Source organism: Phyllobates terribilis, unplaced genomic scaffold, assembly GCF_046119375.1.
Source record: "Phyllobates terribilis strain yellow unplaced genomic scaffold, ASM4611937v1 Scaffold_4__5_contigs__length_816908805, whole genome shotgun sequence".
NCBI lineage: Eukaryota > Metazoa > Chordata > Amphibia > Anura > Dendrobatidae > Phyllobates > Phyllobates terribilis.
In genome coordinates, this window is record NW_027362764.1 from 678,850,812 (window position 1) to 678,878,583 (window position 27,772).

General features: G+C 45.9%; 6 pseudogenes; all 6 read left to right on the forward strand.

The window, feature by feature from the left end:
- Window positions 1-12,387: 12,387 nt before the first annotated feature.
- Window positions 12,388-12,507, forward strand: LOC141269369 (5S ribosomal RNA; annotated as a pseudogene).
- Window positions 12,508-13,458: 951 nt separating this feature from the next.
- On the forward strand, window positions 13,459-13,577 carry LOC141268920 (5S ribosomal RNA; annotated as a pseudogene).
- Window positions 13,578-14,197: 620 nt separating this feature from the next.
- LOC141267604 (5S ribosomal RNA) lies at window positions 14,198-14,317 on the forward strand (annotated as a pseudogene).
- A 7,646-nt stretch (window positions 14,318-21,963) lies between these two features.
- Window positions 21,964-22,083, forward strand: LOC141267657 (5S ribosomal RNA; annotated as a pseudogene).
- Window positions 22,084-23,749: 1,666 nt separating this feature from the next.
- LOC141268825 (5S ribosomal RNA) lies at window positions 23,750-23,869 on the forward strand (annotated as a pseudogene).
- Window positions 23,870-24,851: 982 nt separating this feature from the next.
- LOC141269547 (5S ribosomal RNA) lies at window positions 24,852-24,970 on the forward strand (annotated as a pseudogene).
- The last annotated feature ends 2,802 nt before the right edge of the window (window positions 24,971-27,772 follow it).

Here is a 27,772-nt window from a genome sequence, read left to right on the forward strand (position 1 = left end):
TTTCCTGTTTTCCCGTACAGGATATGATAAAACTAGTAATGGCGTTGAAAAGTACAACTCGTCCCGCAAAAAATAAGCCCTCACATGGCCATATTGACCAAAAAATAAAAACGCTATGGCTCTGGGAACAAGGGGAGCAAAAACGAAAATGCAAAAACGAAAAATGCTCCGGGGCTTAAGGGGTTAAACCTGACAGGGCACACCTGTGAAGTGAAGACCATTTCCGGTGACTACCTCTTGAAGCTCATCAAGAGAATGCCAAGAGTGTCAAAGCAGTCATCAAAGCAAAAGGTGGCTACTTTGAAGAACCTAGAATATAAGACATATTTTCAGTTGTTTCACACTTTTTTGTTAAGTATATAATTCCACATGTGGTAATTCATAGTTTTGATGCCTTCAGTGTGAATGTACAATTTTCATAGTCATGAAAATACAGAAAAATCTTTAAATGAGAAGGTGTGTCCAAACTTTTGGTCTGTACTGTATGTAGATACAGTGCCTACAAGTAGTATTTAACCCCCTGCAGATTTAGCTGGTTTGATAAGATGCAAATAAGTTAGAGCCTTCAAACTGCAAACGAGAGTAGGTTTTATGAACAGAAGCATAAATCTTACAAACCAAAAAGTTATGTTGCTCAGTTGAATTTTATTAAATTTTAAACATAAAAGTGTGTGTCAATTATTATTCAACCCCTATGTTTAATATTTTGTGGAATAACCCTTGTTTGCAATTACAGCTAATAATCGTCTTTTATAAGACCTGATCAGGCCGGCACAGGTCTGTGGAGTTATCTTGGCCCACTCCTCCATGCAGATCTTCTCCAAGTTATCTAGGTTCTTTGGGTGTCTCATGTGGACTTTATTCTTGAGCTCCTTCCACAAGTTTTCAATTGGATTAAGGCCAAAATCTCCAGGTAGGCCGTGCTATCCATCTTCCCATGGATGCGGACCAGATGGCCAGGCCCCTTGGCAGAGAAACAGCCCCACAGCATGATGCTGCCACCACCATGCTTGACTGTAGGGATGGTATTCTTGGGGTCGTATGCAGTGCCATCCAGTCACCAAACGTCACGTGTGTGGTTGGCACCAAAGATCTCGATCTTGGTCTCATCAGACCATAGAACCTTGAACCAGTCTGTCTCAGAGTCCTCCAAGTGATCATGAGCAAACTGTAGACGAGCCTTGACATGACGCTTTGAAAGTAAAGGTACCTTACGGGCTCGTCTGGAACGGAGACCATTGCGGTGGAGTACGTTACTTATGGTATTGACTGAAACCAATGTCCCCACTGCCATGAGATCTTGCCGGAGCTCCTTCCTTGTTGTCCTTGGGTTAGCCTTTGTAAGGGGTCTGGGAGGCGGAACCTCTGAGCTACTATACAAGGGGGCGGTCCTTGTAAGGGAGCGGGTGGCGACCAGGCAGGCAGTCACAGCAGGTGACCGGGACAGTCTCTAGAAGAACGGGCAGGAGGTCACGGCAAGTGACCGGGGCAGTCTCTGGATGAACGGGCAGATGGTCACGGCAAGTGACCGGGGCAGTCTCTGGGTGAACGGGCAGATGGTTACGGCAAGTGACCGGGGCAGTCTCTGGGTGAACGGGCAGATGGTCACGGCAAGTGACCGGGGCAGTCTCTGGGTAAAGGGTTGGTACGACCTGTGGCGGCTGATGGTAGACGTGAGCTCCCAGGTGAGCAGGCGAGAGTCTCTGGATAAACGGGTGGTCACAGCATGTGACGGCGGAGCCTCCAGGAAGACCAACAGACAGGCGGCAGATGAGCGCTCCCAGGTGAGCGGGCAGAAGTCTCTGGACAGGCGGGTGGTCACAGCACGTGACGGCAGAGCCTCCAGGTAGGCTAGCAGACAGGCAGCAGATGAGCGCTCCCAGGTGAGCGGGCAGGAGTCACTGGACAGGCAGGTGGTCACAGCACGTGACGGCAGAGCCTCCAGGTAGGCTAGCAGGCAGGTAGCAGATGTGCGCTCCCAGGTGAGCGGGCAAGCTGGTCCATAGACAGACTGACAAGAGTTGGAAGGCAGACCGTCGGACCTCAGGCAAGCAGGCAGGTAATTGATGTGCGCTCCCAGGTGAGCGGGCAAGCTGGTCCTTAGACAGCCTGACAGGAGTAGTAAGGCAGACCGTCGGACCTCAGGCTAGCAGGCAGGTAGCAGAATATCAGGCAGGAATAAGACAGCAAGCTGGCAGGAATCTGGCAGGTATCTGGCAGGGAACTGGCAACGGGACCTGAGGGCTGAAGCAGAGTAGTGAACAGTGCAACAACATTGCTCGGGCACCTCCATTTTGGAGGAGGTGCCTTATATATGGTGAAGTCCTCCGGCCATTGGCCAGGGACTCCTTAGGACGGCGCGCGCGGCCCCTTTAAGAGGGAGGGAGAGCGCGCGCGCGCGCCCTAAGCACAGTGGCCGGGAAGGAGCGCGCGCTGCCAGCAGAGCGGGAGGAGGACGCCGGGCATGGAGCAGAGAGGTGAGGGGAACAGCGTCCCTGCCTAGCAGAGGGCAGGGACGCCGGCGCTACAGTACCCCCCCTTTAGGCCCCCCTTTTTTAGGCCAGACAGAAATTTAGCAAGGATGAGCGGGGCATGGATGTTCTCCCGGGGCTCCCACGTTCTCTCCTCAGGACCAAACCCCTTCCAATCTACTAGAAAAAAGGTCTTTCCTCTTACCCTTTTGGTGGCAAGAATGTTCTTTACCTCAAACTCGTCCTCAGCAGAAACCGGAGCAGGAGGCGTACCTGTAGACTTGGAAAAAGAGTTAAGTACCACAGGTTTGAGGAGAGATACATGGAAGGAGTTAGGGATCCGTAAGTTGGCCGGGAGTTTCAATTTATAGGCCACTGGGTTGATCTGACTGATGACCTCCAGAGGACCGATGAACCGAGGCCCTAACTTGTAAGAAGGTATCTTGAGTCGGACATATTTAGATGAGAGCCAGACTTTATCTCCAGGACGAAATTGTGGAGGATCCAGGCGTTTTTTGTCAACGTGTCTTTTCATCCGTTCGGACGACTGAAGGAGTGCGGATCGGGTACTCTCCCAAATGGAGGAAAATTTGCTAACGAGAGATGCCGCAGCCGGGTTGTCCACAGAGGTGGAGACAGGAAAAGGAATCCGAGGATGCTGACCGAAGACTACAAAAAACGAGGATTTGGAGGAGGATTCGCTCTTGTGATTGTTATAAGAGAACTCGGCCCATGGTAGGAGATCCACCCAGTCTGAATGATGGGCATTAACGAAGTGCCGGAGGTAACTGGTCAGGTTCTGATTGATCCGCTCCACTTGACCATTGGACTGTGGGTGGTAAGCGGAAGAGAAGTCCAGGGTGACGTCTAGCAGTTTACAAGTGGCTCTCCAGAAGCGTGAGGTGAACTGTACCCCACGATCCGACACAATGTGGAGGGGCAGGCCATGAAGACGAAAGATGTGACGAATAAAGTCTTTAGCTAGCTCGGGTGCAGACGGGAGGCCTGGCAGGGGAACGAAATGAGCCATCTTGGAGAAGCGGTCAGCGACCACCCAAATGACCGTACAACTGGCAGAGACTGGGAGGTCAGTTATAAAGTCCATTGCTATATGCTGCCAGGGGGCAGCAGGTACAGAAAGCGGAAGGAGGCGACCGGCTGGCAGATGTCTCGGAACCTTGTTGCGGGCGCAGGACACACAGGCAGAAACAAAGTCTATTACGTCCTTGTGCAGGCTAGGCCACCAGTGGTGCCGGGTAATAAGCTGGAGGGTCTTTTTCTGACCGGCGTGGCCAGCCAGTTTAGACGAGTGACCCCAGTGAAGGATCTTCTCCCGATCAGATACTGATACGAACGTCTTTCCGGGAGGGAGACGATTTAGACTCACGGGAGCCACCTGCATTACTCTGGCGGGATCGATGATGTGTTTCGGATCTTCCTCGAGATCAGACACCAGAAAGGATCGAGACAAGGCGTCCGCCTTGACGTTTTTGCCAGCCGGGCGAAAATGAAGAACAAAATCAAAGCGAGCAAAAAACAAGGACCACCGGGCTTGGCGCGGGTTAAGTCTCTGGGCATGCTGGAGGTAAGCCAAGTTCTTGTGGTCAGTGTAAATTATTACTGGGTGAAGAGCCCCCTCGAGCAGGTAACGCCACTCCTCCAATGCCAGTTTGATGGCCAATAACTCTCGGTCTCCTATAGAATAATTGCGCTCTGAGGAGGAGAAGAGTTTAGAGAAGAAGCCGCAAGTTACCATCCTCCCGGAAGATGATTTTTGAGTAAGTACCGCTCCGGCTCCAGAGGAGGAGGCGTCAACTTCCAGGAAGAACTGCTTGTTGCCGACCGGGCGATGCAGCACCGGGGCGGAAGAGAAGGCCTGTTTTAAGGAAAGAAAGGCCTCCTCTGCTTCGGGCGGCCACTCTTTGGGATTAGTACCCTTACGGGTGAGCGCGGAAATTGGGGCAGTCCGGGAAGAGAAGTGCGGTATGAAGAGGCGGTAGTAGTTGGCGAAGCCCAGGAACCGCTGAATGGCCTTCAACCCCTCCGGTCGAGGCCATTTCTCGATGGCAGACAGTTTCTCTGGATCCATTCATAGGCCGGTCTGAGAAATAATGTAGCCCAAAAACGGAAGCGAGGTCTGCTCAAAGAGGCACTTCTCGTATTTAGCGAAGAGGTGATTCTGCCTGAGCCTGAGCAGGACCTGACGAACGTCCCTCCGGTGAGTCTGGAGATCCGGAGAGAAGACCAAGATGTCGTCCAGGTACACCACTACGCAGGAGTAGAGAAGGTCCCGGAAGATGTCATTGACCAACTGTTGAAAGACGGCAGGAGCGTTACAGAGACCAAAGGGCATTACAAGATATTCGTAGTGGCCGTCCCGGGTGTTGAATGCCGTCTTCCATTCATCCCCCTGACTGATACGAACCAGGTTGTACGCCCCACGGAGGTCCAGTTTGGTGAAGATTCTAGCCCCCCTCAGACGATCAAATAACTCCGGAATGAGCGGAAGGGGGTACTTATTCTTCACCGTGATCTGGTTAAGGCCTCTATAGTCTATACAGGGATGGAGAGAGCCGTCCTTCTTTTTGACGAAAAAGAAGCCTGCTCCCGCCGGGGAGTTAGATTTCCGGATGAATCCCCTGGCCAGATTCTCCTCAATATATTCGGACATCGACCGGGTCTCAGCAGCGGATAATGAATAAATACGCCCACAGGGAGGAGTAGTACCAGGTAACAGGTCGATAGGGCAGTCGTATGGTCTATGAGGGGGTAGTGTCTCTGCCTCCTTTTTATTAAAGACATCAGCATAAGACCAATAAGGAATCGGAAGTCCAGGTAGATTAGCTGGGGTAGGAGAAGGACGGACGGGATGGACGGGAACCAGACAGGTCTTATGGCAGTCCTGTCCCCAGCGAAAGACTTCTCCGGTCTGCCAGTCAACCACGGGTGCATGTCTCTGGAGCCAAGGTAGACCTAGCAAGAGGGCGTGAGAGAGTCCAGGCAGAACATGAAAGGAGATACTCTCAGAATGCAGCATTCCCACCTGCAGAGTAATGGATTCGGTGATGAGTTGGATGGGGCGTGGTAAGAGACCCCCATCCACGGCAGCAACAGACAAGGGTACAGCCAGAGGTTTGGTGGGGATGCGGAATTTCTCTACCAGGGACTGTGAAATAAGATTCCCGGCTGCTACAGAGTCAAGTTGGGCTAGTTCGAAATAACGGTTCTCCCCGCAGACGATTGAGACTGACAGCAGCAGAGATGGAGAGGATTTATTCTTGTCTAGGTCGACCTCTCTGAGCGAACCTAGACACAGGCGTTTCCCGACCTCTCCGGGCAGGCACGGATCCGGTGCTCCTTACTGCCACAGTAGAAGCAGCTCCCCTGGGCACGGCGTAAGTCCTGACGGGTTTTGACCATCTTGGTCTGGTCGACCTGCATAGGCTCAGGAGAGTGTACCTGGGGAGAGACGGATTTCTGAAAAGTAGGAGCTAGACGTAGAAACCTCCTCTCACGGGTGACCTCTTTGGCACGCTCCTGGAACCGTAGGTCAATCCGGGTGGCAAGAGTTATTAGGTCATCGAGAGTGGTAGGAATGTCCCGACCGGCAAGTTCATCTTTAATACGGCCGGACAGACCCTCCCAGAAGACGGATACCAGAGCGTCGTTATCCCAGGCCAGCTCCGAGGCAAGGGTACGGAACCGTATGGCATATTGGCCCATGGTGAGACTTCCCTGACGGAGGCGTAGCAGTGATGATGCGGATGAGGTCTTCCGTCCGGGTTCGTCGAAGACTTTCCGGAAAGCCATGAGAAAGGCAGGCAAGTCGGACACCAGGGGGTCTCCTCTCTCCCATAGAGGATTTAGCCAGGCCAGGGCCTCCCCGGTGAGATGGGACATGATGAAGGCAATTTTGGCCCGGTCGGAGTTAAACTGGTGGGACAGGAGTTCAAAGTGCAGGGTGCACTGATTTACGAAGCCCCGAGCCTGGGCGGAGTCGCCTCCGAAGCGAGGAGGTGCAGAAAGCCGGGGTCCGGGGTAGGATACCATGGTATTAGTGGACAGCGGAGCTGCCGGATTGCGAGTCATGGCACTGGCGGAGGTTGCTGGCGGAGCAGTCAGAGTGTCCAGGCGAGAATTGACATTCCGCAGGTGACCCAGGATGGACTCCTGTTGGGACCTCTGACGGGACAGTTCATGACACAGGACCGAGAGCGAGGGAGCTTGGGTGCCACCGGGTTCCATGGCCCGAGCAAACTGTAACGGGTCTGGGAGGCGGAACCTCTGAGCTACTATACAAGGGGGCGGTCCTTGTAAGGGAGCGGGTGGCGACCAGGCAGGCAGTTACAGCAGGTGACCGGGACAGTCTCTAGAAGAATGGGCAGGAGGTCACGGCAAGTGACCGGGGAAGTCTCTGGATGAACGGGCAGATGGTCACGGCAAGTGACCGGGGCAGTCTCTGGGTGAACGGGCAGATGGTCACGGCAAGTGACCGGGGCAGTCTCTGGGTGAACGGGCAGATGGTCACGGCAAGTGACCGGGGCAGTCTCTGGGTAAAGGGTAGGTACGACCTGTGGCGGCTGATGGTAGATGTGAGCTCCCAGGTGAGCAGGCGAGAGTCTCTGGATAAACGGGTGGTCACAGCATGTGACGGCGGAGCCTCCAGGAAGACCAACAGACAGGCGGCAGATGAGCGCTCCCAGGTGAGCGGGCAGAAGTCTCTGGACAGGCGGGTGGTCACAGCACGTGACGGCAGAGCCTCCAGGTAGGCTAGCAGACAGGCAGCAGATGAGCGCTCCCAGGTGAGCGGGCAGGAGTCACTGGACAGGCAGGTGGTCACAGCACGTGACGGCAGAGCCTCCAGGTAGGCTAGCAGGCAGGTAGCAGATGTGCGCTCCCAGGTGAGCGGGCAAGCTAGTCCATAGACAGACTGACAAGAGTTGGAAGGCAGACCGTCGGACCTCAGGCAAGCAGGCAGGTAGTTGATGTGCGCTCCCAGGTGAGCGGGCAAGCTGGTCCTTAGACAGCCTGACAGGAGTAGTAAGGCAGACCGTCGGACCTCAGGCTAGCAGGCAGGTAGCAGAATGTCAGGCAGGAATAAGACAGCAAGCTGGCAGGAATCTGGCAGGTATCTGGCAGGTAACTGGCAACGGGACCTGAGGGCTGAAGCAGAGTAGTGAACAGTGCAACAAGATTGCTCGGGCACCTCCATTTTGGAGGAGGTGCCTTATATATGGTGAAGTCCTCCGGCCATTGGCCGGGGACTCCTTAGGACGGCGCGCGCGGCCCCTTTAAGAGGGAGGGAGAGCGCGCGCGCCCTAAGCACAGTGGCCGGGAAGGAGCGCGCGCTGCCAGCAGAGCGGGAGGAGGACGCCGGGCACGGAGCAGAGAGGTGAGGGGAACAGCGTCCCTGCCTAGCAGAGGGCAGGAACGCCGGCGCTACAGCCTTGACTCTTCGGACAAGCCTGGCCTCGGCACGGGAGAACACTTTCAAAGGCTGTCCAGGCCGTGGAAGGCTAACAGTAGTTCCATAAGCCTTCCACTTACGGATGATGCTCCCAACAGTGGAGACAGGTAGGCCCAACTCCTTGGAAAGGGTTTTGTACCCCTTGCCAGCCTTGTGACCCTCCACGATCTTGTCTCTGATGGCCTTGGAATGCTCTTTTGTCTTTCCCATGTTGACCATGTCTGAGTGCTGTTCACAAGTTTGGGGAGGTTCTTAAATAGTCAGAAAAGGCTGGCAAAAGAGATCTTTAATCCACAAATGTGAAGCTCATTATTCTTGGAGCCTGAACTACTTCTTAATACTTTAGGGGGACCAAACAGAATTCTTGTGGTTTGAGGGGTTGAATAATAAATGACACTCTGAATTAACTTTTAACGTTTTAAAAAAACAAAAAAACAAAAAAAAAGTTGCTGCAGTGCATTTCCCACTTCCAGGCTGATCTACAGTACAAATGTCACAATGCCAAGTTAATTCCGCATGTGTCAACCACCTAAATCTGCAGGGGGTTGAATACTACTTGTAGGCACTGTAATGCCTAATTATGTATTATAATTTCCTCAGAATTAAATATTTTTTTGTACCTTCACATAAAGAAACATTTTTTTTTTTCAAACATACAAACATACGAGGCCTCTGTCACATCAATCACACTTAGCAGCTGCTGATTTACTCATCTGTCACCTTCACTCTGACATTCACAGATCTGTTCAACTCAAACATTCCACACATGAAGTTTTAGATATATATATATATATTTAACCCAAAATTGTTGTATCCCAATTTATTAACGCGCATTGCCATGTCAATTGAATATCTTTATATTTCTTTGAATATTCCCCAAGTACATATTATATAATATGAGAGTAAGTCACTGGAATTAAAGACACTTGAAAAAACTCTTGTCTTAGATTCTTTTTTCACTGGCTGCCCGGTCTTAAGTTACATCAGTTGAAAATAGAATGAATGGGATCCTATACTATTAGCTCAAAGTTCAAAGGCCGCAGCTGTCACACGTCATGCTGTAAAGCTGCTTTAATTTGCACGAACACTTCATGCACAGAAAATATTAGCAACACAAAAGAATTAATAAGTATTACATATATATTAGAGTTCAACTAGATATATTGTTATTATTTTAAAATGTTATACACATAAAATCATGCAATTTTTTCACTTCCTGTGTGAATAAAGAAATAAATCCATTTTAGAGTTCTCTGATCAAATCCTGCTTTGGAATGAAAACTCTAAGGAAATATAATAAAATAAAATTAAATATCAAATTCATACAGAAACAGAATTATTTAAATATCTTATACATATATTGGTTGGTTCTAATGTAATTCAAAATATTGCTACTTAAATTTATATATATGAAGTTCTAATTTATTAATTAATATATATATATATATTTTATAAACGTATATATAAATACAATTATACGCAATCTCTACTTAGACAAGTGTATATATATATATATATATATATATATATGAACTATTAGAAACTATGTAACTACAATTTACTGTATGAGATTATAAATAAATATTGAGACATTGTATTACATTTTGATACAACATTATAATTACAGTTTTTCCTTAGCCACTCCCTAAACCAAATCTTCTGTCTCTCTCAAATATCTCCAGGAACGCCCTCTTTAGGAAAGACATTTTTCTATCCTTCAAAACCTCAGAGAACTGCCTGTTCTTCTGTCCACATTCCATGACGTCACTGTGAGTTGGTCGTCTCACCTGTCTCTGTCCATCAGTTTCAGCCATTTTCCTTTTTAGAGAATCACAGTTCTGACTGAGAATTAACTCATTCTGTGGAGAGATGGATCTTTGCACTGGCTGATATGGGGACTATGGGGATGACTCAGTCTAGGAGAGTTTGATATTGGCTTTTGGTAAGATATTACCTTTCCTGGTTTTATAAATTTAGCTTGATTTATTTTCTTTTCACGATTCTCATGTTTTCTAACAGAATCCAGCATCTGCGCACATTCAAATAATGAATTTTTTTGTGATGCCATAACTTGGGAAACTGAATTTAGGAATTTGAATTTTTGTACAAAAGTTGTTATCATATGTTGTACTTTTCCATTTTTGATGAGAGCTTTGTACAACCGTTCAAATATGGACATGAATGTATATGTACATTCCTTCCTACCAATCCTTAGTTTCTGCAGATCTTCTATGTTGGGAAAATCCTTTGTGACACAATAAATCAAATATCTTAATCTGTCCGAATCATTTTCCCATCCATTAGGAGAGTCATTTTCACAGGGCATTAAATGTAAACGTCTGGACAATGTCACAGGAATCCATATTTAAAATAATTGATTCCTCTCCTCATTGGATAAATCAAACTTATCAGAGAATTTATCAAATGTCTCTGAATTTCTACAGGCATGGATTTTGACATCATATTTTGGCATGATTTTGTATAATTTCAGCAAATTTTTCCTCATTTTAATTTGGAGTTGAGCCTGGGTAATTCCAGAATTCTCTGATATTTTTAGTGGCTCTTGTACGTCCGTTCCTCCTACGTCACTCACGTCTCCTCCCACATCACCTAGTATGTCGGTTTCTCGTATGTCAGTCATGTCTCCTTCCATGTCAGGTTTCTGTATGTCCGTCTCTTGGTCAGACCCAAGGTCACCTTCAGTTATAGACACGTGTCTTACTTCTTGTTCATTTTCCACATTACAGTCAGAATCAGTATCACCGTCTGACACTTCTACACTATTTTCCTGCTTAGAAATCTCTAACACAAGACTATGAAAAAAATCTACCAAATGTAGAATATTTCTCAATTTCTGTTTGTCTCTATTTACCAATTTAGAAGTTAACTGTAAATTCTGCAATTCACATTCTTTGTATAAACTGAGCCACAAAACTTCTATGTCATCTCCTACATTAACTTTGAAATTAATATTACTTTGTTTAGCAAAAGAAAAAATTATATCCATATTTTGCTTACCTTAAGATTCCTTGGCTTCTCTTTATCAGCACGTCCTGTCTTCAGTTCGTCTGATTCTTTTCCTGTGTGATTCTGTTCCTTGTTAGTACCTCTGCTTCCTGTCTTTCCTCAGTCTGTAGGTCCTTTCTGCTTCTCGTGAAAAACTAGTGAATTTACTGACAAGTGAACAACAGCTGTTCAGCTCGTCAGGACTCCCCCCTTGTTCACGGAAGAAATTCACTTACTTAATTTAAAAAGCAAAAAAACAGGACTGGCTGGCTCACCATTCTAAAATAATACTCTTCCTATATTATTTTTTTCTACTGAGGACTTCTCAAAGTATCAATATCACGATATTCTTATAAAAAAATGTATCTATTTATTCTTGGATTGTCCATTAAAAAGAATCAGATTGCAGCAGGTACATACAATAATTAGTTATAAAGTAATTGTTCATTTGTCCATAATTAGCTTAATTGTTGAGATTCACCCATCTTTCCTTGGATCCTGGCTGGTAAATCATGTCTTTGTCCAGCATGTGTCCAGGCCTACATGTCATCTGCTTCTCAGCATGAAGATTCTGTGTCTTGTGGGGTGGGCAGAGCAAGAGAGCCCCCCCATTCTGTACCATGGGCTTTTATAGCCAGTCGTATGGACACCTGTTCTACATATGGTAGTGAACCAAAAATACACACACAAACAGCGCATGTCAACTAGACACGATGGCTGAGGCATAGAACTCAGAAAAATGATTATCGATTAACATTCCAAATGAATTTCCATAACTAACCATTTAACAGAGACCGCCTGGGAATGCCAGGTGCTGTAGGCTTTTGCTTTTTCCTTCCTTCCACCAGCAGGGGCACTCTCTTCTATGCCTTTTTTCCATTCCCTTTCACAAGTGCACACATTCATTCTCTTTTCTTTTTTTCATTTGCTTTCTCTCTTGCGCTATTTCATCTCTGCAAAATACAAGCATCCTTCTGATCACCGTGGGCCTCCAACATTGTTGCTTATTTACTTTTAATACTAGGCTCCTTTTCACCAGGACCAGCATCTCCCGGGTGGCTGGAGGCAACCACCGGTAACCCCAAGCAGAAGAACTTTGCAGGCAACACGACCCTCCCCCCTGAAGAGCAGCTCAAACTCACTGGCAACCATCTCACCCTCTTCCTTCATTCACCCCTGGACGTCTCGCTCCGCCCCTAAGTTACAGGTCCAGCTTGCTCTTTCTGTCACATTACCGCGATGAAGGGTTTAGCCTGCAGGAGACCCTGCGCCGAGCCATTTTTGAAGACACCTGATGCGGCGGGTGAATCACTGCTAAACAAGCCACACCTGTAGGGACGGCACAGAATTTGCATGGACCCTTCGGAGCCCGCCCCGTCACGGCCAGATTGCTCGCCATCAAGCGATGCTGAGAAAGGCTGGCCGGGCGATGGATCCACCAGCGTCTACTGGCCATACCACCTTGGATACGCCCGATCTCGTCTGATCTCGGAAACAAAGCAGGGCTGGGCTCGGACAGTACTTGAATCGGAGACCTCCTGGGAACACTGGGTGCTGTAGACCATTTTGATGACGTTTTGCCCTACTGCCCAGCTTGGCTAGCATGGAACGGCGCATTGCCGGACACCGACCTTTAGTAACTTAGATGATGGAAGCCCCAAGGCCTCTGAGCCAGTTGGCAGCTAAGTACGCTACCCCGCCGCCCTTCACGCAGGCCTGACACCGAGCTCCTTGCCACGGCTAGGAGTGTTTATTGACTCCGCAGCTCGCCGTGTGGAAATGATGGCGTTAAAAGCACCCGGGGCCGTGAAGGGGCCAGGCTTTCAGCAGGTGCCCAGGGAAGGTTTTGGATGCTGGCCGCCTAGCGAGGGCCAGCAGAAGTAACATGTTTCTCTGCAAAGAAGCTTGTGTAACCAAGCCAGACGGCTGCCAAAGAGCTAACCTCAGTGCAAGGAAGGCAAGGAAGGTAAGGAAGGTGCGGAAGGAATTGGGGAGCGGGTGGTGATTCCTGCTAGGGCCCTGAAATCATAAAACAGGCAGGAGAGTCTGCCGCATGGTGACGTAGAGGTTGTAGGGGCAGATAGGTTATGTTGTCACGTGCGAGCACGTGTGCATGCTGGCTTTTGTGTGAGAGTGCGCTTCCTAGGTGTGGCGCGCTGCAGACAGTCAAAGGGATTGTTCCCTTTCATTAAAAGTTAATCCCCGGCTCCAGGCTATTAGAAAGCAACTAACCGGGCTCTACTCACCCTAACCGGGTCTACCGGTGAGTCTCGCCTCTGCTCCCGACCTGTGGCAATGGCCGTGAAGCTGACGTTCCGTCAACAGCGCTGCAGCCGATCAGTGAGCTCAGTGGCTCTGAGTGGTGCCTTCTGTCTACAAGACCTTTTAAGGAAGCCAGAAAAAAAATTGAAGAGAAGGGAAAGCACAAAAGGACCTGGTCTTGCTGAACACTGGAAAGGGCATCCGGCAGGAAGCCTTGAAAGTAGAAAAGCAGCAAGTGAGAGGCTTGTCTCTGCCTACAGCCACACCACCCTGAACAAGCTCAATCTTGTCTGATATTGGAAGCTAAGCAGGGTTGTGCCTGGTTAGTACTTGGATGGGAGACTGCCTGGGAATATCAGGTGCTGTAGGCTTTTGCTTTTTCTTTCCTTCCACCAGCAGGGGCACTCTCTTCTATGCCTTTTTTCCATTCCCTTTCACAAGTGCACACATTCATTCTCTTTTCTTTTTTTCATTTGCTTTCTCTCTTGCGCTATTTCATCTCTGCAAAATACCAGCATCCTTCTGATCACCGTGGGCCTCCAGCATTGTTGCTTCTTTACTTTTAATACTAGGCTCCTTTTCACCAGGACCAGCGTCTCCCGCGTGGCTGGAGGCAACCACCGGTAACCCCAAGCAGAAGACCTTTGCAGGCAACACGACCCTCCCCCCTGAAGAGCAGCTCAAAGTCACTGGCAAGCATCTCACCCTCTTCCTTCATTCACCCCTGGACGTCTCGCTCCGTCCCCAAGTTACGGGTCCAGCTTGCTCTTTCTGTCACATTACCGCGATGAAGGGTTTAGCCTGCAGGAGACCCTGCGCCGAGCCATTTTTGAAGACACCTGATGCGGCGGGTGAATCACTGCTAAACAAACCACACCTGTAGGGACGGCACAGCCTTTGCATGGACCCTTCGGAGCCCGCCCCGTCACGGCCAGATTGCTTGCCACCAAGCGATCCTGAGAAAGGCTGGCCGGGCGATGGATCGCGCAGCGTCTACTGGTCATACCACCTTGGATGCGCCTGATCTCGTCTGATCTCGGAAGCAAAGCAGGGCTGGGCTCGAACAGTACTTGGATGGGATACCTCCTGGGAACACCGGGTGCTGTAGACCATTTTGATGACGTTTTGCCCTACTGCCCAGCTCGGCTAGCATGGAACGGCGCCTTGCCGGACACCGACCTTAAGTAACTTAGATGATGGAAGCCCAAAGGCCTCTGAGCCAGTTGGCAGTTAAGTATGTTACCCCGCCGCTTTCACGCAGGCCTGACACCGAGCTCCTTGCCACGGCTAGGAGTGCTTATTGACTCCGCAGCTCGCCGTGTGGAAATGATGGCGTTAAAAGCACCCGGGGCCGTGAAGGGCCAGGCTTTCAGCAGGTGCCCAGGGAAGGATTTGGATGCCGGCCGTGTAGCGAGGGCCAGCCAAAGTAACATGTTTCTCTGCAAAGAAGCTTGTGTAACCAAGCCAGACAGCTGACAAAGAGCTAACCTCAGTGCAAGGAAGGTGCGGAAGGAATTGGGGAGGGGAGGGTGATTCCTGCTAGGGCCCTGAAATCATAAAACAGGCAGGAGAGTCTGACGCATGGTGACGGAGAGGTTGTAGGGGCAGATAGGGGGTGTTGTCACGTGCGAGCACGTGTGCATGCTGGCTTGTGTGTGAGAGTGCGCTTCCTAGGTGTGGCGCGCTGCAGACAGTCAAAGGGATTGTTCCCTTTCATTAAAAGTTAATCCCCGGCTGCAGCCTATTAGAAAGCAACTAACCGCGCTCTACTCACCCTACCCGGGTCTACCGGTGAGTCTCGCCTCTGCTCCCGGCCTGTGGCATTGGCCGTGAAGCTGACGTTCCGTCGACAGCGCTGCAGCCGATCAGTGAGCTCAGCGGCTCTGAGTGGGGCGTTGTGTCTACAAGACCTTTTAAGGAAGCCAGCAAAAAAATTGAAGAGTAGGGAAAGCACAAAAGGACCTGGTCTTGCTGAGCACTGGAAAGGGCAGCCGGCAGCCAGACTTCAAAGTAGGAAAGCAGCAAGTGAGAGCTTTGTCTCCGCCTACGGCCACATCACCCTGAACACGCTCGATCTCAACTGATCTCGGAAGCTAAGCAGGGTCAGGCCTGGTTAGTACTTGGATGGTAGACTGTAAAATCTTACTTTTCCTGTATTATTTTTTTCTACTGAGTACTTCTCAAAGTATCAATATCACGATATTCTTATAAAAAAATATATCTATTTATTCTTGGATTGTCCATTAAAAAGAATCAGATTGCAGCAGGTACATACAATAATTAGTGATAAAGTAATTGTCCATTTGTCCATAATTAGCTTAATTGTTGAGATTCACCCATCTTTCCTTGGATCCTGGCTGGTAAATCATGTCTTTGTCCAGCATGTGTCCAGGCCTACATGTCATCTGCTTCTCAGCATGAAGATTCTGTGTCTTGTGGGGTGGGCAGAGCAAGAGAGCCCCCCCTTTCTGTACCATGGGCTTTTATAGCCAGTCGTATGGACACCTGTTCTACATATGGTAGTGAACCAAAAATACACACACAAATAGCGCATGTGAACTAGACACGATGGCTGAGGCATAGAACTCAGAAAAATGATTATCGATTAACATTCCAAATGAATTTCCATAATTAACCATTTAACATTTCCCCCTTTTTTGAGAATAAAAGGACTTTAACTGAAATTTCTCAAAAGAAGATACATTCATCAATCATTTTTTCTTTCCTTCTTCCTTGGCAATATCATTAAATTTCCATTATAATAATTATAGTAATAATAGTATCAATATCGGATTATTGCTATATAATGATGTGAATTCATGTTATGGTAAGCCGTGACTAATATTCATTTAATATGTATAATTATGCTTCCCTATATCTAAATTGAAGCAATCGCGGGTTCAATCGTCATCATCTGATGTCATCGGTTCGTCGTCTCGTCTTCTTCTTGGTTCTTTTATAGCACAGTCTTTAGATGAAAACTCCTTTGAAATAAATTACAGCATGTAGATATTGTACAGTCCATAATTGTGTTCATTATTGTTCAGTCCATAAACTGTACTCTTTATTAGAAAGATCATGCGTGTCAGTTGATAAGAAAACAAAGTCCATGGATGAAATGTAGCTTTAATATCTGTGCAGTGTAACCTGGACTTACGTTGGATCGTCTTTGGAATCTTCCGTGTGTCCGCACTGGTCTCGTGTCACTTTTGGAACAGATGTGACGTCTTTGGTCAGTAAAGCAAGGGTTAACTTGACACTTTCCTGCTTTATATAGGACCATAAACAGTACTCAGTCCTTTATATACAGGACACATATGCCAGGTATTACCTGTTCACCAGCTTTCATTGAAGCGTTGCAGGTGATAAGAAACCACTGGAACGTGATGAAACTTGAACACAACACAGTACATATAGGATCATCGTCCTCTGCCGTCCTGGTGATCAGTGGTGTGAATTGTATTGTATGTAATGGACACAGTCTATTATAACACTCAGCATTCACACCTGTTACCTTCTGAGACGTCCGTATGTCAGTTGCTTCTTCTTGTAACTTTTGAGAATCTCTTTGATTTATAAAAATTAAATGTCTTTATTTAGATAGAATTCATAACTGCGATGTTTTGATTGAAGTCTTCATTCCCTAATCTGATACCAAATCTGGCAGTTTTTCCTAACCTATAATATCACAGCGTACCATAGCAATCAGTAATATCCATCTAATTATTATCAAAATATTAAAATAAATTATGTTTGGAATAATAAACAATAATAGATAATAATTCATTATCAATCAAGTTCTCCATATGATAGAACATTTTTATGTCATAGGTGTAATTACCTTTTCCAACCCATAGGTGTCAGTTTATTTTGAAAAAACAAGTTTTTATATCTTTATTAAACCAATAATATCAAAGAATGTATACTCCTGAACCAAAATGAATAAATATATGAATGTATGAATGAATGAATGAATGAATGAATGAATAAATGAATGAATGAATTGTTGTGTTTACTCAGAAAATGTAAACATTTTTTCCTTTGCAATATATATTTAATGAAGCAATACTCTTGTATTAGACATTACTTTATTAAATATTAATGTGTTTTCTCAATTGAGATATTGTACTCAAATAAAATCAAATGAGAATTAAAAAATGAAAATGAAAAAATAGAAAAATAAGAAGTATAAAGTAAGAATAAAATTTTAAAAATGAAAAATAAAATTAAGAGTAAAAATAAGAATAAAAACAAAAATAAGGCCTTTAAATTTTAATGACAAATGCAGAGTAATTATATTCTCCATAAAAAATACCCTTATATCTCCATTATCTGGATGATTTCATATTTGTCATAACCTTGTACCACCAAAAAATATTAAATTATGCAACTTTGCATGTAATACCCTTCTTAATTATACCATAGTACCTTATTATTATTTCTTCTTTATTAAAATGTGTGGAAAATAAGTATTGATCAAAAGTGATTATGTAATCAGGATCAAAAACACATTTTCCCCCTTAATACCAAAAATATTATTTTATAAAATTTATGTATATATCAGAACCAAATTAAAAATAATTATTCTTCTAGAAATATTGTGCATAAATTTCATATCGATGAGTAGCATAGATTTGACTAAAGAGAGGTGTGTACCTATTTAGGTAACCATTAAAAATAATATTATAGTTATTCAAGAATATTATCATGTGGAAAATTATTCTAAATATAAATTTGCTTTGTAAACCATTTTGATGTGTGGTTGCCCTTATCCACTATTAGTTAAATCAAGAAATAATAATTATTAAAGAAATATAGAAATATATATATGTAGATAATACCTAATTATGTATTATAATTTCCGCAGAATTAAATATATTTTTGTACCTTCATATAAAGAAACATTTTTTTTTTCAAACATACAAACATACAAGGCCTCTGTCACATCAATCACACTTAGCAGCTGCTGATTTACTCATCTGTCACCTTCACTCTGACATTCACAGATCTGTTCAACTCAAACATTCCACATATGAAGTTTTAGATATATATATATATATATTTAACCCAAAATTGTTGTATCCCAATTTATTAATGCGCATTGCCATATCAATTGAATATCTTTATATTTCTTTGAATATTCCCCAAGTACATATTATATAATATGAGAGTAAGTCACTGGAATTTCAGACACTTGAAAAAACTCTCGTCTTAGATTCTTTTTTCACTGGCTGCCCGGTCTTAAGTTACATCAGTTGAAAATAGAATGAATGGGATCCTATACTATTAGCTCAAAGTTCAAAGGCTGCAGCTGTCACACGTCATGCTGTAAAGCTACTTTAATTTGCATGAACACTTCTTGCACAGAAAATATTAGCAACACAAAAGAATTAATAAGTATTACATATATATTATAGTTCAACTAGATATATTGTTATTATTTTAAAATGTTATACACATAAAATCATGCAGTTTTTTCACTTCCTGTGTGAATAAAGAAATAAATCCATTTTAGAGTTCTTTGATCAAATCCTGCTTTGGAATGAAAACTCTAAGGAAATATAAGAAAATAAAATTAAATATCAAATTCATACAGAAACAGAATTATTTAAATATCTTATACATATATTGGTTGGTTCTAATGTAATTCAAAATATTGCTACTTAAATATATATATATGAAGTTCTAATTTATTAATTAATATATATATATATTTTATAAACGTATATATAAATACAATTATACGCAATCTCTACTTAGACAAGTGTATATATATGTATATATATATATATATATGAACTATTAGAATCTATGTAACTACAGTTTTACTGTATAAGATTATAAATAAATATTGAGACATTGTATTACATTTTGATACAACATTATAATTGCAGCTTTTCCTTAGCTACTCCCTAAACCAAATCTTCTGTCTCTCTCAAATATCCCCAGGAACGCCCTATTTAGGAAAGACATTTTTCTATCCTTCAAAACCTCAGAGAACTGCCTGTTCTTCTGTCCACATTCCATGACATCACTGTGAGTTGGTCGTCTCACCTGTCTCTGTCCATCAGTTTCAGCCATTTTCCTTTTTAGAGAATCACAGTTCTGACTGAGAATTAACTCATTCTGTGGAGAGATGGATCTTTGCACTGGCTGATATGGCTTATAACATATATGAAATCTTCTGCGTATTTGATAGAGTTCACTATGGGGATGACTCAGTCTATGAGAGTTTGATATTGGCTTTTGGTAAGATTTTACCTTTCCTGGTTTTATAAATTTAGCTTGATTTATTTTCTTTTCACGATTCTCATGTTTTCCAACAAAATCCAGCATCTGCGCACATTCAAATAATGAATTTTTTTGTGATGCCATAACTTGGGAAACTAAATTTTGGAATTTGAATTTTTGTACAAAAGTTGTTATCATATGTTGTACTTTTCCATTTTTGATGAGAGCTTTGTACAACCGTTCAAATATGGACATGAATGTATATGTACATTCCTTCCTACCAATCCTTAGTTTCTGCAGATCTTCAATGTTGGGAAAATCCTTTGTGACACAATAAATCAAATATCTTAATCTGTCCGAATCATTTTCCCATCCATTAGGAGAGTCATTTTCACAGGGCATTAAATGTAAACGTCTGGACAATGTCACAGGAATCCATATTTTAAATAATTGTTTCCTCTCCTCATTGGATAAATCAAACTTATCAGAGAAGCTCTCAAATGTCTCTGAATTTCTACAGGCATGGATTTTGACATCATATTTTGGCATGATTTTGTATAATTTCAGCAAATTTTTCCTCATTTTAATTTGGAGTTGAGCCTGGGTAATTCCAGAATTCTCTGATATTTTTAGTGGCTCTTGTACGTCCGTTCCTCCTACGTCACTGACGTCTCCTCCCTCATCACCTAGTATGTCGGTTTCTCGTATGTCAGTCATGTCTCCTCCCATGTCAGGTTTCTGTATGTCCGTCTCTTGGTCAGACCCAAGGTCACCTTCAGTTACAGACACGTGTCTTACTTCTTGTTCATTTTCCACATTACAGTCAGAATCAGTATCACCGTCTGACACTTCTACACTATTTTCCTGCTTAGAAATCTCTAACACAAGACTATGAAAAAAATCTACCAAATGTAGAATATTTCTCAATTTCTGTTTGTCTCTATTTACCAATTTAGAAGTTAACTGTAAATTCTGCAATTCACATTCTTTGTATAAACTGAGCCACAAAACTTCTATGTCATCTCCTACATTAACTTTGAAATTAATATTACTTTGTTTAGCAAAAGAAGAAATTATATCCATATTTTGCTTACCTTAAGATTCCTTGGCTTCTCTTTATCAGCACGTTCTGTCTTCAGTTCGTCTGATTCTTTTCCTGTGTGATTCTGTTCCTTGTTAGTACCTCTGCTTCCTGTCTTTCCTCAGCCTGTAGGTCCTTTCTGCTTCTCGTGACAAACTAGTGAATTTACTGACACGTGAACAACAGCTGTTCAGCTCGTCAGGACTCCCCCCTTGTTCACGGAAGAAATTCACTTACTTAATTTAAAAAACAAAAAAACAGGACTGGCTGGCTCACCATTGTAAAATAATACTCTTCCTGTATTATTTTTTTCTACTAAGGACTTCTCAAAGTATCAATATCACGATATTCTTATAAAAAAATGTATCTATTTATTCTTGGATTGTCCATTAAAAAGAATCAGATTGCAGCAGGTACATACAATAATTATTTATAAAGTAATTGTCCATTTATCCATAATTAGCTTAATTGTTGAGATTCACCCATCTTTCCTTGGATACTGGCTGGTAAATCATGTCTTTGTCCAGCATGTGTCCAGGCCTACATGTCATCTGCTTCTCAGCATGAAGATTCTGTGTCTTGTGGGGTGGGCAGAGCAAGAGAGCCCCCCCTTTCTGTACCATGGGCTTTTATAGCCAGTCGTATGGACAACTGTTCTACATATGGTAGTGAACCAAAAATACACACACAAATAGCGCATGTCAACTAGACACGATGGCTGAGGCATAGAACTCAGAAAAATGATTATCGATTAACATTCCAAATGAATTTCCATAATTAACCATTTAACAGAGACCGCCTGGGAATGCCAGGTGCTGTAGGCTTTTGCTTTTTCCTTCCTTCCACCAGCAGGGGGCACTCTCTTTTATGCCTTTTTTCCATTCCCTTTCACAAGTGCACACATTCATTCTCTTTTCTTTTTTTCATTTGCTTTCTCTCTTGCGCTATTTCATCTCTGCAAAATACCAGCATCCTTCTGATCACCGTGGGCCTCCAGCATTGTTGCTTATTTACTTTTAATACTAGGCTCCTTTTCACCAGGACCAGCGTCTCCCGGGTGGCTGGAGGCAACCACCGGTAACCCCAATCAGAAGACCTTTGCAGGCAACACGACCCTCCCCCCTGAAGAGCAGCTCAAAGTCACTGGCAACCATCTCACCCTCTTCCTTCATTCACCCCTGGACGTCTCGCTCCACCCCCAAGTTACGGGTCCAGCTTGCTCTTTCTGTCACATTACCGCGATGAAGGGTTTAGCCTGCAGGAGACCCTGCGCCGAGCCATTTTTGAAGACACCTGATGCGGCGGGTGAATCACTGCTAAACAAACCACACCTGTAGGGACGGCACAGCCTTTGCATGGACCCTTCGGAGCCCGCCCCGTCACGGCCAGATTGCTCGCCATCAAGCGATTCTGAGAAAGGCTGGCCGGGCGATGGATCGAGCAGCGTCTACTGGCCATACCACCTTGGATACGCCCGATCTCGTTTGATCTCGGAAGCAAAGCAGGGCTGGGCTCAGACAGTACTTGAATGGGAGACCACCTGGGAAGACCGGGTGCTGTAGACCATTTTGATGACGTTTTGCCCTACTGCCCAGCTCGGCTAGCATGGAACGGCGCCTTGCCGTTCACCGACCTTAAGTAACTTAGATGATGGAAGCCCCAAGGCCGCTGAGCCAGTTGGCAGCTAAGTACGCTACCCCGCCGCCCTTCACGCAGGCCTGACACCGAGCTCCTTACCACGGCTAGGAGTGCTTATTGACTCCGCAGCTCGCCGTGTGGAAATGATGGTGTTAAAAGCACCCGGGGCCGTGAAGGGGCCAGACTTTCAGCAGGTGCCCAGGGAAGGTTTTGGATGCCGGCCGCCTAGCGAGGGCCAGCAGAAGTAACATGTTTCTCTGCAAAGAAGATTGTGTAACCAAGCCAGACGGCTGCCAAAGAGCTAACCTCAGTGCAAGGAAGGCAAGGAAGGTAAGGAAGGTGCGGAAGGAATTGGGGAGGGGGGGGGTGATTCCTGCTAGGGCCCTGAAATCATAAAACAGGCAGGAGAGTCTGACGCATGGTGACGGAGAGGTTGTAGGGGCAGATAGGGGGTGTTGTCACGTGCGAGCACGTGTGCATGCTGGCTTGTGTGTGAGAGTGCGCTTCCTAGGTGTGGCGCGCTGCAGACAGTCAAAGGGATTGTTCCCTTTCATTAAAAGTTAATCCCCGACTGCAGGCTATTAGAAAGCAACTAACCGCGCTCTACTCACCCTACCCGGGTCTACCGGTGAGTCTCGCCTCTGCTCCCGGCCTGTGGCATTGGCCGTGAAGCTGACGTTCCGTCGACAGCGCTGCAGCCGATCAGTGAGCTCAGCGGCTCTGAGTGGGGCGTTGTGTCTACAAGACCTTTTAAGGAAGCCAGCAAAAAAATTGAAGAGAAGGGAAAGCACAAAAGGACCTGGTCTTGCTGAGCACTGGAAAGGGCAGCCGGCAGCCAGACATCAAAGTAGATAAGCAGCAAGTGAGAGGCTTGTCTCTGCCCGATCTCGTCTGATTTCAGAAGCTAAGCAGGGTCAGGCCTGGTTAGTACTTGGATGAGAGACCACTTGGGAATACCAGGTCCTGTAGGCTTTTGCTTTTTCCTTCCTTCCACCAGCAGGGGACACTCTCTTCTATGCCTTTTTTCCATTCCCTTTCACAAGTGCACACATTCATTCTCTTTTCTTTTTTTCATTTGCTTTCTCTCTTGCGCTATTTCATCTCTGCAAAATACCAGCATCCTTCTGATCACCGTGGGCCTCCAGCATTGTTGCTTCTTTACTTTTAATACAAGGCTCCTTTTCAGCAGGACCAGCGTCTCTCGCGTGGCTGGAGGCAACCACCGGTAACCCCAAGCAGAAGACCTTTGCAGGCAAAACGACCCTCCCCCCTGAAGAGCAGCTCAAAGTCATTGGCAACCATCTCACCCTCTTCCTTCATTCACCCCTGGACATCTCGCTCCGTCCCCAAGTTACGGGTCCAGCTTGCTCTTTCTGTCACATTACCGCGATGAAGGGTTTAGCCTGCAGGAGACCCTGCGCCGAGCCATTTTTGAAGACACCTGATGCGGCGGGTGAATCACTGCTAAATAAACCACACCTGTAGGGATTGCACAGCCTTTGCATGGACCCTTCGGAGCCCGCCCCGTCACGGCCAGATTGCTCGCCACCAAGCGATCCTGAGAAAGGCTGGCCGGGTGATGGATTGAGCAGCGTCTACTGGCCATACCACCTTGGATACGCCTGATCTCGTCTGATCTCGGAAGCAAAGCAGGGCTGGGCTCGTACAGTACTTGGATGGGATAACTCCTGGGAACACCGGGTGCTGTAGACCATTTTGATGACGTTTTGCCCTACTGCCCAGCTCGGCTAGCATGGAACGGCGCCTTGCCGGACACCGACCTTAAGTAACTTAGTTGATGGAAGCCCCAAGGCCTCTGAGCCAGTTGGCAGCTAAGTACGCTACCCTGCCGCCTTCAAGCAGGCCTGACACCGAACTCCTTGCCACGGCTAGGAGTGCTTATTGACTCCGCAGCTCGCCGTGTGGAAATGATGGTGTTAAAAGCACCCGGGGGCGTGAAGGGGCCAGGCTTTCAGCAGGTCCCCAGGGAATGTTTTGGATGCCGGCTGCCTATCGAGGGCCAGCAGAAGTAACATGATTCTCTGCAAAGAAGCTTGTGTAACCAAGCCAGACGGCTGCCAAAGAGCTAACCTCAGTGCAAGGAAGGCAAGGAAGGTGCGGAAGGAATTGGGGAGGGGGGGGTGATTCCTGCTAGGGCCCTGAAATCATAAAACAGGCAGTAGAGTCTGACGCATGGTGACGGAGAGGTTGTAGAGGCAGATAGGGGGTGTTGTCACGTGCGAGCACGTGTGCATGCTGGCTTGTGTGTGAGAGTGCGCTTCCTAGGTGTGGCGCGCTGCAGACAGTCAAAGGGATTGTTCCCTTTCATTAAAAGTTAATCCCCGGCTGCAGCCTATTAGAAAGCAACTAACCGGGCTCTACTCACCCTACCCGGGTCTACAGGTGAGTCTCGCCTCTGCTCCCGGCCTGTGGCATTGGCCGTGAAGCTGACGTTCCGTCGACAGTGCTGCAGCCGATCAGTGAGCTCAGCGGCTCTGAGTGGGGCGTTGAGTCTACAAGACCTTTTAAGGAAGCCAGCCAAAAAATTGAAGAAAAGGGAAAGCACAAAAGGACCTGGTCTTGCTGAGCACTGGAAAGGGCAGCCAGCAGCCAGACGTCAAAGTAGAAAAGCAGCAAGTGAGAGGCTTGTCTGTGCCTTGAAAGTAGAAAAGCAGCAAGTGAGAGGCTTGCCAGTGCCTACCGCCAAACCACGCAGAACACGCCGGATCTTGTCTGATCTTGGAAGCTAAGCAGGGATGGGCCTGGTTAGTACTTGGATGGGAGACCACCTGTGAATACCAGGTGCTGTTGGCTTTTGCTTTTTCCTTCCTTCCACCAGCAGGGGGCACTCTCCTCTATGCCTTTTTTCCATTCCCTTTCACAAGTGCACACATTCATTCTCTTTTCTTTTTTTCATTTGCTTTCTCTCTTGTGCTATTTCATCTCTGCAAAATACCAGCATCCTTCTGATCACCGTGGGCCTCCAGCATTGTTGCTTATTTACTTTTAATACTAGGCTCCTTTTCACCTGGACCAGCGTCTCCCGCGTGGCTGGAGGCAACCACCGGTAACCCCAAGCAGAAGACCTTTGCAGGCAACACGACCATCCCCCCTGAAGAGCAGCTCAAAGTCACTGGCAACCATCTCACCCTCTTCCTTCATTCACCCCTGGACATCTCGCTCCACCCCCAAGTTACGGGTCCAGCTTGCTCTTTCTGTCACATTACCGCGATGAAGGGTTTAGCCTGCAGGAGACCCTGCGCCGAGACATTTTTGAAGACACCTGATGCAGTGGGTGAATCACTGCTAAACAAACCACACCTGTAGGGACGGCACAGCCTTTTCATGGACCCTTCGGAGCCCACCCCGTCACGGCCAGATTGCTCGCCACCAAGCGTGTTACAACTCTCCTGTTAGTTTTTTTTTAGTTTGCTGGTCACATGACCATTTTGCCTATTTAATCCGGCTCCGCCCTCCTGGCTTTGCTGGACTTCATTTGTATTTACTACTGTTGAGCTAGCTTGTTGCTCTGTTGCCGCTCTCTGTTAGTTTTGCTAGGTCTTCTGACCCCTATGCCTTTTTGTTGTGTGTTTGTCTTTGACTGCTACTATTTCTGCTAGGAGGTGTCCAACTTTTCCCAGTGCCTAGATCTTGTAGGGATCCCTCCCTCACATCTATAGGTCTGCGTTCAGACTAGCCGAGGACTTTAGCGGGTCTGATCGCAGGATCAGGTTCCCCGTTACATCGTAGGGATTTAGTTTAGTTCTATTGTAGGGATAGATCTCCTTTCTTTCCTTAGTCTCTGTAGCAGATCAGAACAGTAATTCCAGCCATAAAAAAAAAAAAAATAAAATTTCTCTAAGGAAAGACCTCCAGTTTTCCATCATGGTCTCGGTGCAAGATTTGGCTCAACGCTTGCAGGGACTCTCTCTGGAGGTGACCAAGCTGCAACAACACGTGAGTAGCTGTTCTGGAGCGCATTTTGTGGAACCTAAGGTACGTCTGCCTGATCTATTTTTTGTTAAACAACAAGATTTTTTTTCTTTTAAAAATGCTTGTCTATTATATTTTCGTTTGAGACCCGGATCCTCTGGTGATGAATCACAGCGCATAGGGATCATAATGTCACTTTTGCGCAAAGATCCTCAGGGATGGGCCTTCTCTCTCCAACCTAGTGATCCGTGCTTTAGATCAGTGGATAGTTTTTATTCTGCTTTGGGTTTGTTGTACGATGATCCTGATCGTGTCTCATCTGCTGAGTCTGAATTAAGACGTTTGAGGCAGGGATCAGGTAATCTGGAAAAATATTGTTCTCACTTCCGTCGGTGGTCTGCCCAGGTGGGGTGGAACGATTCTGCTTTGAAAAGCTTGTTTCTTGCAGGGCTATGTGAAAGGGTAAAGGATTTACTGATTGCTTATCCCACACCTGGAAACTTGCAGGAGGCAATGCAATTAGCTATACGGGTGGACAGGAGACTGCGTGAAAGGGTTAATGAGAGCAAATCCTCTGCTATGTCAGCTTCGAGTCCTGAGAGGTTCTGTGCTGACAATGGAGAGCCGATGGAAATTGGGGCGATGGCACCCCGCTCTCAGGAAAAAGACCGCCGACTTTCTGAAGGCTTGTGTTTCTATTGCGGAAATTCTGGTCATTTTATTAAGAGCTGTGTGCTTCGTAAGAAGAAAGAAAAAAAAATGGTCAGTCATGCTCGTATTACCTGTTTAAATTCTAAGAGAGTATTCCTATCTGCCACTACTGCTGCTCAGGATGAATTAATTGAATTTCGGTTATTTGTGGATTATGGATCTACTCTGAATGTGATTGATGGGGGATTCTTGGAAAAACTTAGATTAGAACCTAAAACTTTGTCATCCCCTATTGCTGTGGTTTCTGTCGATGGCTCTCCCTTGAAGAGTGTTACTCACAAGGTCTGTGAACTTCCCCTCACTATTAATGGTATTCATCAAGAGAATTTGGATTTGGTGGTATTGGATAATTTGCCTTCTCCAGTAATATTGGGGTTACCCTGGTTAAAATTGCACAATCCTGTACTGGATTGGTCTACCAATGAAATTAAGTCCTGGAGCCCTAAGTGTTATGACAAGTGTTGTAACGGGCGCATTGCTGCTGTGGATAGAGGGGAATTGCCTGTACCTATTCAGGATTTTTGGAGAGTTTTTTCTGAGGAGGAGTCGCAGGTTTTGCCTCCCCATAGAGACTATGATTGTACCATTGAATTTGTCCCTGGCGCGACTCTTCCTAAGAGTCGTTTATTTAATCTTACTATTCCTGAAAGAAAGGCTTTGGAAGAATACATACAGACAAGCTTGGCCGCCGGTCACATTAGGCCTTCCAAGTCTCCTGTGGCTGTTGGATTTTTTTTGTAAAAAAAAAAGATGGCGGTTTACGTCCTTGTCCGGACTTTCGTGAGATTAATAAAATTACTGTACGCAATCCTTACCCACTGCCATTGATTCCTGATTTATTTAACCAGTTAGTGGGGGCCAAGTGGTTCTCTAAAATTGATCTCCGGGGGGCATACAATTTGTTGCGCATGAAGGAGGGTGATGAATGGAAGACTGCTTTTAACACTCCTGTGGGTCATTTTGAGAATCAGG